Source organism: Diabrotica undecimpunctata, chromosome 10, assembly GCF_040954645.1.
Source record: "Diabrotica undecimpunctata isolate CICGRU chromosome 10, icDiaUnde3, whole genome shotgun sequence".
Lineage (NCBI taxonomy): Eukaryota > Metazoa > Arthropoda > Insecta > Coleoptera > Chrysomelidae > Diabrotica > Diabrotica undecimpunctata.
In genome coordinates, this window is record NC_092812.1 from 58,084,700 (window position 1) to 58,098,216 (window position 13,517).

General features: G+C 34.0%; 1 protein-coding gene across 1 annotated transcript in view; it reads left to right on the plus strand.

Moving 5' to 3' along the window:
• The window catches only part of Hmgcr (HMG coenzyme A reductase), a 206,248-nt gene that overhangs the window by 45,007 nt on the left and 147,724 nt on the right, over window positions 1-13,517 (plus strand). Inside the window, exon 2 of the mRNA XM_072545430.1 lies at window positions 1,359-1,388. The gene's annotated coding sequence lies outside the window, so the exon portion shown is untranslated. The remainder of the gene's footprint in view (window positions 1-1,358; window positions 1,389-13,517) is intronic.

Consider the following 13,517-nt stretch of genomic DNA (forward strand, 5'->3'; position numbering starts at 1 on the left):
AACCCAATACAAAAATACCACTAGGAAGATCTTCGAAGAGGTGGTATGACAAATGGGCATCAATATAGCAAGAACTGGGATCATAGAATAAACAGGATCATGTCCTACAAGAAGAAGAAGACTCCTGTTCTGGAAAAAGGAAAAGAAAATGCAGCGCAGTACTCTAAGACCTGGGGTAACTTAGGGCTGCGCAAATTGGGTTATGACAAATCAGGATAGAATGATCTTATCCGCATGAAAAAGGAAGATCCTCAGAAAAATTGACGGGACAGTAAGAGATTAAGAGCAACGGTGTATAAAAACAAATGAAGAGCTCAGTGGGGAGCTTAATATTGTGCCTAAAACAAAAAGTGCTATATTAAGATGGCTGGATTGCATGGAGCGTATGCCCGAATCAAGACAAATTAAAGAGGCTTATCACCATAAATTGGAAGATCATAAGAAGGCTTCGAAAGAGCTAAAGGAGTTAATTGACTACCTCCAGCAGCTTGGTGAGGATACAGGAGTGCAGGAGACTGGGATTCTACAAACTTCGTAGTGCCAAAGGACAAGGTAATATAAATATGTGAACGTAGCATCGCGAGGAAAAATATAGCATGGAGAAATTATTGTAAACACCGAGTTATATCCAGACTTAACCGTAAAACACTTAAACTTATATACAAAATATGCAAATATAAATGCTTCTGTAGATATCAACAAGTCAGCATTGCCCTTTTGTTTGGTCCAATATGTTTTGCTAATCAGAAAAGATGCTCAAAGTTTATCTTGGTTACTAGACCAAAGAGTTAAGACATTGAATATTAAAATACGCAAAAAGTTATCTTAAGTAATTTGACATAAAAGAGATGAACTAACTACTTATTTTATGAAAGAAGAAATACTAACATAAGAAAACGATTATATTTACAAACAGTTTTGTTCAATCTATTTTTGCGCTCAACCGAAAGAATTGCAATTAAGTTACTATTTCATAAATACATATTAATTCTTTGTTTATTTAGTTTTTAAAATTTTACTATACGATATTATAAAATAGCGATCAAAAAGATAAAGCTACTACTGTTTCAGGTAATAAGGAATTACCACAGTGGTCCACCTTGTTTAATGATTACTATGTTATTTCTATGTGTTGTAATATCTTAAAATATCTAGCTATCCAAAAAATCTCAATTAGAGTAAGACGTGGGATTTACATTAAAATGCCGCTGGTTTCAATCACCAACTTTCACCAAATGACATTAAAGAAGTTTTATCAGTTAATTTCGAAAAAATGTATTTTTTACACTATACGATAGTAATTTTTAACTGTAATTGTTGCTATTGCTCTCATATAAATTAATTCTTTCTTTTTGCAGTTGCAAAACCATACCTGTCGGCGTATCAGGGTAAGTACTTCAGTAATACATATTTATATAGAAAGTGGCAGTAAAATAGGATAAGGATATTAATTTTATATTGTTGGTCTTAATTTAGTTAGACAAAGGTATATTTGGCCTTCGACAAATCATGGTTAAACATTAAACACCTCTTGTTGACTTGATTTTAGATTAGTTGATTGAAAACACTTATATATCGCATCTTGCTTTTTCTCTCCCGATTTTAATTTATTTTTTTTTTGCTCGTCTGTAAAGCAGTTTAGCAATGCTGAATTATTTGAAATTTTTTCTCGCATGGTATCTGCAAAAAAATTTCCTTCACTAACTTATTTTTGGATTAAGGGCTATTTAATACATTTACATGTGTCATAAAATTACTTAACAACATTCTACAGGCGGATATAGACATTTGCCGGGAAGAAACTTCCAAATTGGAAGGGGGAACTTCCAATGAAACACCAACCAACAGACATAAAAAAATAAACAAACTACATAAATAATAGGTTTTCTTTAATTTTATACCTTCTTGAGGGGGGGGGGGATTTTTCCCTCCCGAGTATCCTCCATTGCACCCGCCACATATCCGCCATATTTTTTTTGTGCAGCCTTAACACTTCTCTGATATTATACCTGTATTCGAATTTTCTTTTTAGTACGGCCACAGTTTTATGGGATTTTATTTTTGTATCTTTTATTTTATGTGTAGGGTTATATTAAATTTGTTGTAACGCATATTGTTTGGAATTTATGGTTCTCACTTCTCAAGTACTTAAAATGCGAATGCTCCGTTGGTCTCTTATCGGTGATTATTTTAGACCGTACGAAATGTGTCTTTATGTGCCATAACTTTCATGTTTTTTGAGATTGCATTGCATACTAATTGTTAGTTGGAAATTATATTGGGTTTCTTGAGCTAATATTTTGTCACCAGCAAATAGTAGGGTACTATCGAGTTGTGCACTGCAGTATTCTACAAAAAAAAAGAAGTTTGTGGATTATCGAACAAAAGCTTTCTGGTTTATTTGAATGTTTTTACTTTATGCTAATTTTTTTGCTTTAATTAAATAGTTTTCTATTATGGACATATAACTCATATATACATATATGACATATATGACTCTGGAGGGTTCCAAAGCTATGGTGAAAATAGATGGAGATATGACGCAGGCCTTTGATATTGAAAATGGAGTTAGACAAGGGGATGCCTTATCAACAACACTTTTTAATCTAACTTTAGAAGCTGTTGTTAGAAAACTGGATATAAACGGCTGTATTAATACAAGATCTATGCAAATATGCGCATATGCGGATGATGTTGCCATAATAAGCCGCAACAAAAGTGTATTAAGCGAAAAAGTTATAGAACTGAAACGAGAAGCTGCTACGTTTGGTCTATATAAATGAAAGCAAAACAAAATATATGGAGTGCACAAAATCGAATGAACATGAGAATCTGAAGGTAGACAACCATACCTACAAATATGCCTCCACTTTTCCCTACCTAGGCTCAATAATAAATGACAACAACAACATCAGTCAAGAAATACAAGCACGGATTCTTAGCGGTAATAAGTGCTTTTATGCATACAAAGACTTAATGAAAAGTAAGTTACTGAATCGTGAGTCTAAGCTGAGAATCTACAAAACAGTAATTAGACTAGTGGTCACATATGGATGTGAAAAGTGGACCCTCTCAACCACTGATGAAAATTTAACTGAGAATATTTGAGCGCAAAATACTAAGGAAGATATTTGGACCAACCCAATGCAGCGATGGTTCGTGGAGAATTAAAATGAATCACGAGCTGGATGAACTAATGCAGAGCGCAGATATTGTCAGATTTGTAAAGTCACAAAGACTAAACTGGCTTGGTCACCTAGAAAGAATGCCAGATAATCGAGCTGTAAAAGTAGTCCAGAGATGGAAGCCCCAAGGAAACAGAACAAGAGGAAGGCCCCGTAAAAGATGGATAGACGACGTAGAGAGGGATCTTAAAACCATGAACATCAGGCAGTGGCGAAGGAAAGTATCCGACAGGGCAGAATGGAAGAACATTGTTAAGCAGGCCAAGACTCACAAAGGGTTGTAGCGCCATTAGAAGAAGAAGAAGAAGAATTATGGACATATAATGGGAGGAGATAATTTTTTATTTGTTTTAAAATACAATCTGTTACATACAAACAAGTAACACTAAATATTTTTGTTGAACGAACATAGTATGTAAGCAAGAGTTTTAGTCCAATGACTATTAACTCGTACTGATAACTAAAACTAAGTCTAGACACCAATTTTCTAAATGGTAAGTCAACAGGAGCTCTAATGTTTAATCTAATTAGTTATGTGGAGTTGTCCAATAAATTTACTGCTAACTCTTTGGGGTATTTTTCCAGTCATTTAAAATATTTATCACTGCTTTTAACAATCATTTGCTTCACCGGTTCGATCTTCAAGTCCCTGTAAATGTCTGCATATGGAATGAACCACGGTGCATCCGTGATGGCAAGAAGAACTTTAGATTGAAATCGCTCTAGTATTGCTATGTTACTATCTGCTGCAGTTGCTCACAGTTCAATCCCTTATTTTCAGATGGGCCGGATAATTGCTTTATACACTAATATTTTGTTAGATAATGATAAGGTGGATTTACGGTGGAGTAACCAATAGTGTTCTTTGAATTTTATACCTAATTGCTTGCTGTTTATCCAGAAGTGTATCCTGCATTTTAGCCTCTTGTCTAGGTGTAATCCAAGATATTTTACAGTATCATTTGGTGTTTCTTTGTGACATCTAGTAACTACCATGTTAACTGAATTTCCTTCGTTGATTTTTATCTTCCATTTCTTAGCTCATATTTCAATTAAATGTATGGTTTGTTGTAATATTTCAGCTGCTTGTATGAGATCTGGGTTTTTGACCAGAATTGCAGTGTCATCTGCGAATGTTCTGATTGTGGATTCTTCTCCAGTTGGGAAATCATCTGTAAAGATTGTGTAGAGAATTGGTTCCAAGACACGGACCCCTCCATTTATGTTGGGGATGTTAGACGCACTTTCTTCTGGCATAAAATAGTCTTTCTTCGAGGTATAATTTTAGTATCGTGTATAGCGGCTGAGATATTGCTTTCTTCAGTTTGAATAGTAATCCTGTATGCCAGACCTTGTCAAATGCTTGACTAACATTCAGGAAAAGGGTATTACAACAGCTCTTTTCTTGGCTGATTGTATCTTTTCTACCACTCTATGCACTTGTTCAGTTGTGCCGTATTTTTGGCGAAAACCTAACTGATGATTAGGTATAATATTGTTGTTCTGTATTTCAGTAATCAGTCTACTTGCAATGACTTTAACTACATCTTCTTTTGCTATTTCATCTACACTATACTTCTTAAGTGTTAACGAACAGCTGTCCGAAGAAATTGAAATTAGATGTGGAGTGAGACAAGGATGCGTATTGTCGCCAATTCTTTTTAATGCCTACTCCGAAGAGATCCTGAAAAACGCGATCCTTGATATCTTTGTGCTTTGTTATTTTCTTCACTGTTAAAGTCTTCACTGTTATCTGTAAAATCTACCTTGGATGGCTGATAAGCTTATTGTCTCATAACTACTGTATGTTTTTGTTTCAAGTTTCCAGATTTTCTTCAATCATATTTTCCATCACTACATAATTTAAATAATAAATTGCCAAATATTTCCGAAAATTTTAGATTTTTTTTCTAAAAAAATATGATAATTAAGAACCTATAGTATATTTTTAGTATATAAGTTTCATTAAAACTGAATAAGTTTGACCGAAATGAAAAATAAAAAACCAAAACATCGAAAAAAAACACAATTTTCTTCATTTTTCTCAGTAATTTTGATTACTGTTAATTTTGATTAATGTTAATTATATAAAAAGTTGTAGAATTTTATATTATCTAAAACTTTTCATGTAAAATTTTTTAATAAGATGTTAAATTTTGCCGGAAATAAAAAATACCTTGTTCGTCTCCATTTAACCCCCACCCCCTATTCACCCCGTAACTTTTCAGCCGTTTAATTTATTTTTATTTTATGTATTATACCCCCACCTACCACTTTATAAAACCTTAGGTATTTTTTTAATTAAAATTCTGCTAATTTACCAGGTGTACTATTCTAGTATTACACTACCAATTGCAATTAAAATTTACATCATTATAGTTTATTCGTCTTCCGGGTTTGGACCGTGTCATTTGTGAGTGACCCAAAAGTGGGTTCATCTCGACGTTTCGCTACAATTGTATGTAGCTTCTTCAGGAGAACAAAAAGAAAAAGAGACAAAAGACAGGAAGATGGGTAGTTAGCAACGGTAACTCAGTTACTCAACGCAACCAGAGGCGAATACTAACTACCAAGATGGGCATTTGGTCACAGTAACTCAACTACTCAACGCAGCCAGAGGTGAAAACCAAATGCCAGGACAGGGATTCACGTCCAACAGCTCAGAACACTAACGCGTCGAGAGGCAGGGAGTGAATCCGACGATTACTCCGCTACCGCTCTATTTATAGTCGCGGTGACCTGTCGTGTCGGGACGTATTATCGGCACACTCCGTGGCGCGAACGTCAAGAAGCGCGCGCTGGCCAATCATGTGGCAGCATCGTGGTAGCGGGACCGGACGGCGGCTCTAGACTGGGATTCCAGATGGGAGACAAGTAGTATCCTTCCTCTCGATTGATATTATGTGGATTTTTTCGGATCTCTAGAGATTCGCGGATTTTCCTGGAATAAAAGAAGGGGCTCTTAGAAATAATATGAGTTTTTTCGAACAATATGGAATGACCGGTTTCTTGGCAGTGTTCCGCAACTGCAGAATGGGAGAAAAGACCTGATCGAATGCATCTTTGATGCTCTTGAATCCGAGTTTTGACGGAACGACCAGTTTCGCCAATATACACTTGTCCACATGAACAAGGAATAGAATAGACACCACAGGAAGATAGGGGCGGTAATGGGTCCTTAGGAGACACAACAATATCTACCCTCTCCTAAGGACCCATTACCGCCCCTATCTTCCTGTGGTGTCTATTCTATTCCTTGTTCATGTGGACAAGTGTATATTGGCGAAACTGGTCGTTCCGTCAAAACTCGGATTCAAGAGCATCAAAGATGCATTCGATCAGGTCTTTTCTCCCATTCTGCAGTTGCGGAACACTGCCAAGAAACCGGTCATTCCATATTGTTCGAAAAAACTCATATTATTTCTAAGAGCCCCTTCTTTTATTCCAGGAAAATCCGCGAATCTCTAGAGATCCGAAAAAATCCACATAATATCAATCGAGAGGAAGGATACTACTTGTCTCCCATCTGGAATCCCAGTCTAGAGCCGCCGTCCGGTCCCGCTACCACGATGCTGCCACATGATTGGCCAGCGCGCGCTTCTTGACGTTCGCGCCACGGAGTGTGCCGATAATACGTCCCGACACGACAGGTCACCGCGACTATAAATAGAGCGGTAGCGGAGTAATCGTCGGATTCACTCCCTGCCTCTCGACGCGTTAGTGTTCTGAGCTGTTGGACGTGAATCCCTGTCCTGGCATTTGGTTTTCACCTCTGGCTGCGTTGAGTAGTTGAGTTACTGTGACCAAATGCCCATCTTGGTAGTTAGTATTCGCCTCTGGTTGCGTTGAGTAACTGAGTTACCGTTGCTAACTACCCATCTTCCTGTCTTTTGTCTCTTTTTCTTTTTGTTCTCCTGAAGAAGCTACATACAATTGTAGCGAAACGTCGAGATGAACCCACTTTTGGGTCACTCACAAATGACACGGTCCAAACCCGGAAGACGAATAAACTATAATTCTGACTCTGGCCGTGGAAGCCTACGATTTCAAAAATTTACATCATTTGTATATTTAAATAAGTATGACATATTATTATACTGAAGTGATTGATTTATTTCTCTTCATATTTGTTTCAACTCAATAAATATTCATGCTGGTTAAGCTTTGGCCAAAATTCTGTCAGATGATTAATAGTCCTTCCAGGAAGTCGTACCGTCTTTGAAAATCATTCTCCGAAGAATTAGATTACAAATAATTATTCCGTTTTCTTTTTAACAATTGCCTCACCAATTCATCAGTTCGTAACACTGTCGCGCATTTTAATTTGCTGCGAAATGTTAATTAAATAAGTCGAGTAATTGATAATAGGAATGTATAACAATATAAATTCCTGTTTGGAATATATTAATAATTAATAGATAATGGGTGGAATTTTTGAGAAGATTACTAATAGAAAAGTTTGTATTAGTATGTACTTCCTTTTGTTATGGAAGTATCTTTAGTTACAAATGTTGTTGTTTATGTATCTTAAGATATATTGGTAAAAAGAAAGGTTCTGAAAGCGTTTTCTTGTTGCATTTTTAACTCATAGTGTTTTCGCAATCGCCACGGATACTCCAGGGAAATAAGTAAAATTTAAGAGGGTTCAGCACATCTCAATAGCTCGGTATTTGATGACTTTTTTCGTTAATATACCTATAGTAAACCAATATATATGTTTTCTGCAAAAATTCGGCGTAGTTTGTTAATTATTAACAAGTTAGTGCGAAAAATACGATTTTTTTTCGAATTTTTGCTTCTTCCACGTGATTTTTTACATTTTACCTTTCCTTGGATAATAAGTCTTTCCATAATCTTTGTGTTTGCCCTTATACCGTGTCCAAAGTATTTTAATTGTTGGAGATACTTTGCTGGAAAGCCGTTTGCTGACATTTAACTCATTTAAAATTGAAATATTTGTCCTGTGGGACATGTAAGTATCTATCTATAATTAAATATAAACATTTTATCTGTTAAGAAATAGAAAAGTCTTCAAAATGGCGTAATCTAAAATTTTTTAAATTAATATGTTGCTGCAAAAACAGCAGAAAAAGGCACAATTGTTAATTGTTTATAACTTTTGTAAACATTAAGTTGCAACTATTTTGTATAAGTTCATGTAAATTGTGTTTTTGTCTTTTTTAGTTTTACGACACCTACCTACAAATCCCTTATTAAAAATTCGTTCAGGCTAAATAAATGTATGTGACGCAAAATACCCATTTATTGACTTTTTAATCGTATAATATACACATTATGAGTTGGGAATTATGCATACAAACCTGCTAATTTGATAAATTTTCAAAAATTTATCATATTTACCAAATTTTGTGGTAATTATGCATTATGCATTATGCATTATGAAAAAAGAAAAGCAGCTTTGTTGATAAAAAAGTTATAATAAAATAATGTTTGTCATTTGTTATAATTATCTAGTATTTTCTCCTCAGGAAATTTATAACCCTTATAACAGCCTGCACACGTCTTGACATTGTGGTAATTAAATTCTGAACATGAAGTCGGTCCAATTCGTCCCATATTGTCTAAAGAATAGCACTAAGCTCAAGCAAGTTGTTTGGGCGAGGTAGCCGAACTAAAATTCATCTTCCCAGTGTGTCAAGTAGATATTCGATTGGATTGAGGTCGGGGCTGGAAGCTGGCCAATTCATACGGACAATCCCGCCGTCTTTTAAGAATTCTTTGATGATTCTAGCACGGAGGGGACGTGCGTTATCGTCCGTACAAATAAAATTATGTCCTATGAATGGCGCAAGAGGTACCACATGCTTATCTAAAATTGTTCTTATATACCTTGCTCCTGTCATACTACTTTACACCCACAAGAACTAAGTCAGTATGCGCACAGGAACTTATACTAGCCCAAACCATAAGTGAGCCTCTCCGATATGTTAATCTATCGGTAATATTGCATTAGGTAAATCGTTCTTATTGTCTTCTCCAGCTTATTTCGCGACCGTCTGGTGATCTCAAGCAAAACCTGGACTCATCCGAGAACAAAACATTACTCCAATCTGCGCAATTCCAATTCAAGTTGAGATCTGCGGTATTACACGGATAGCTGTGGAGATAGGGCTGGCCTTCTTGATAATAAATTCGCTTCATGAAGTCGTCGACGAACTGTCCACCTACCTACATCCACGTACCACATCCACAAGAAACCAAAAATCGATCATCGCGTGCGGATATTGCTCTTTTACAGCCTGATCCTGACCTTCTAGTATAGTTGCCGTTTTGAATTAACCACTGAATGTTTCTTTGAACAGCATAACTATTAACACCTAGTACCTGGGCATCATCTGTTATCTATTTTTAAGAGCGTAGGCGCAAAATTTCGGACCAATGCTTTTTAAATACATTCATTTTTTTCGTATCCTGAGAAAACTAACAAATATTTTTGAAAAATTTAAACGCAGAATAAAAGATTACATTATTACCGAGGGCCGAAAGTCGCTTAGAATAAACAAAAAGTTTTTTTGAATGAGATATTTGAAATTCAAAATCACACTAAATTTTTTCTTTTTTTCACCCCTGTAACCGAAATTGGCCCGAAATTTTGCGCCTACGCTCTTAAGTAAATATATGATTCTGTATACTCCTACCACTAAATCCACTTTAAGCTTCGTCTAATGTGTATTCTGACAATATTCTTAATCGTTTGTTTATTACTTTATCTCAGAGTTTCATACATGTATATTCTCTATGTACATACCTATGTCAACCCTCTATAGATATTACATTCTGTCATATCTCCTTTTTTGTATATGGGTACTATTAGTGACACTTTCCAATCTTCGGGTATATCTTTATTTCTCCATATTTTATTCATTATTTTTAGTTTTAGTAATATTTGTTTTCCATTTTTCCTCATGTTTTTTTATAATTTATGTTGTTATTCTGTCCATTCCAGGAGCTTTTCCATAATTTAACTTTTTTATTACTTCTTCTAGTTCTTCCTCGTTTATTGAGTTTTCTGTGTTATCTTCCGATATATTATTTTGTTCTTCATTAATCTTGTCTTGGTTTATATCTGTTAGCAATTCTTCGAAGTGTTGTTTCCATCTTTTAACTATTTCTTTTGTTTATGTTATTAATTTTCCATTTTTAGTTTTAATTATAATTATTATATTTCATGTTTTTTTTTTGTATTTTTATCTTCTTAAGGGTTCTGTAGAATAGCTTTAGGTTACTTTTGCTATCTTCTTCCATTGCATCTCCGAATTTTTCCCAATTATCTCTCTTTACTACTGTGACCAATATATTTATTTCATTTTTATAGTTATTATAATTCTCGTTTGTTTTGTCTTTTGGACATTGTTTCCATTCATTTTTCTTCACTTTTACTTGCTTTTTTATTTCTTCGACCCACCACGCTGTCTGTTACTGAGTCTTTTTTACTTGTTTCGCATACTTACTTAGCTGCATCCAGTAGTATATCTTTGTAGTCGTTGCATAGGTTGTTTATGTCATTATTGTAGTCTGTTTCTTTTATTGTTCTAAGTTTTTCGTTTACTTTTTTCTCAAACATAATTGCCATTTCTTTATTTCTTAGCTTATCGTTTCTATCGTCTCTTTTTTAATTAGTTTTTCCTATTCTGTACTAGGCTTTTTCTTCTTTTTTCTTGTATCTTAATTACTTTATTTATAATTATGTGATGGTCGCTGCATATTTCGGGTCCTCCGTGTACTTTTGTATCCATTACTTTTCTTCTAACATTGCTTTCAACTAGTATAATAGTCAATTATGGATTTTTCATTTCGACTTTTCACTTCTCTAGTATACATGTCGATTTCTTTGTGTTTAAAAATTTTATTAGTTATTATCATATTTTTTAAATTGCAAAATTCTAGCAATCTTATTCCATTAATATTTCTGGTCATTTCTCCATATTTTTCTCTATGTCTAGTGTAGATTTCGTCTTTTATTCCGATCCAACTGTTAAAATTCCCTACAATGTATATTTCTCCTCTTGCGACTTCAGTTGCAAACGTTAAGTCTCCCCAAAATTTATCGTTGCTTTCTTTCTTTATAAATTACAAAATAAGTTTAAAGTAATTTATATTTATTATCTACTTACTTTCCTCACATTTACCATCTATACAGTTTTATCAACTTGATATCGAGACATTCTGTATCGACTTTAGCTTAAAGATTGTTTATTTACAAAATTTTGATGACTTAAACAGCAAATGATTCGGAAATTAATGTCATGTTAGAAATTTCCTGGTTATAAAAAGAGTTAAACGGAGACGTTGATGGAGAACAGGTTTACCACCTATCACAAATCGGTTAGTAGACCAGTCTTAATATATTTAAAATTGGAAGTAAGGAAAGCAAGTTAATGAGGTCGGGAAAGAGAAGTTATTTTTTTGTGTTAGTGTTTGACACACGGAAAAAAAAATATTACTATTTTTTATACAATCCTGTACGAATAGTCAATAAATCAAAGTAAATTTTAAGCCACTGAAATGTTAAATACAGGGTTGGCGACTTAAGGGGTTATCTTTTAACGATATAGACATCTGTCTTTTGTCAACCCCCTCTCTTCAACTACCACAAACCCTTAATTTTAAATAGAGCACAGACTATGTGTGGCACATCATTAGACAGATATTTTCCTGGGGAATTTAGGCAGCCCTGAACTTGCTTTTGATATTAACTTTTTTCTAGTGAAAAAGTATAAATTTACTAAAAGTGTTATACCTCTTAAAAACGAAACGCAACGTCTATGTTTGGCTAGCAGTAATGACAAATTTTATCCGTCACGTCAAACACTACATTGAAAGAAATTTGCAAAAATTTTAGTTATTTGAACTGTTGTCAGTAGCATTTAACAGCGTTTAAATTTCAGTCAAAATTCACTACTTGGCCAGTATTTTATTAAGCAATGAGAGCAGACAGTTTTTAATAGTAATTTGTTATTTGTTAAAATAGTTTTAATTATAATTATGATTTATTTCTAGCAAACATGGTAATTAATTTAATTTATTCAAATAGAATATACTTAGGCAGTTTTAGAGTTTATCCCGACATTGTAAACTGGCCTAGTTTTAAAATATTCAGATAGGAATATTTTTTCTTGAGAGTTATCAGGCCATATTACCATAAATTAAAAGATTAGGTATAAACCGACATAATAGCATTAGTTTATGATCCCCTGCCGCCCCTTTCTACCCAAGCGGATGACTTTCTTTATCTATATTAAGTGGAATCTTCAAATAAGTATTCGGTAGACGCACACATGGAGTTAAAATTTAAATTTTGTAATAAATTGATGGGTACAACATTTAATTGTTTCAATACTTGTAACATGTGCTGAAGAAAAAGGCGTATCATAATATATTCTTCGAAACATACAAGAAAATGCGTTAGGCTTTCACGGCCATCGTCTAACTTGTTAAATTGTTTGTTCGGGCTGTTAGGCCGTTGTCTTCTGAGATTAGTTCTCGATGTTTCGCTAACACTAGGGGTTGGCATCTTCTGGAGATGTTACTGCTTTGCTTGTAAGCTCAAACTGATCAGTTACTGGTCCAGATAGATGGAATAGAGCTCTATCTAGACAACTATACACGGTTCACAATTTGTCGATAGCTCACTACAAGTTTAACCCTAATTAGAGAGCTGAAATACAGAGAGGATAGGTAATAAGATATAATAGTAAAAACCAACCTGAAACTGACGGTTTAAGATGTTTTCGACTAACCCACCTTGTATCTGAAGGAATACAATACCTTATAATCCTATTACGAGGGTATTTTGAATGGTTACAGATGTGTTACACCAGTGTCGTAGAGTATATGATTGAAACATTTTTTTGAACTAAATAAATATATTTTTTAAATTGTACTTATGTAAATTGTATTTTTTAATAAAACTTCTTTATTTTATTCAAAAATAAAAAGTTTCTTGCCATTTGTAAAAGATACATTTATTTAATTAAGGGGAAAGGCGCCAAATGTCGACTGGCATAATTTCCAATGTGTTTTAAATGTATCCATTATTTTCGAATCCGTAGAAAACTAATAAATATTTTTGAAAAATTTAAACGCGGAATGAAAGATTACATTATTACTGAGGGCAGAAAGTCCCTGAAAACTTCTACAATGTTTATTTTAATATGTTATGTAACAGGGGTGAAAATAAAAGAGAAAATATAGTATAATTTTTAATTGAAAATATTGCATGCAAAAGAAACTTTTTATTTATTCTAATAAATATTTCATTCTGTTTTTAAATTTTTCAAAAATGCTGTTTAGTTTTCTCAGGATTTGAAA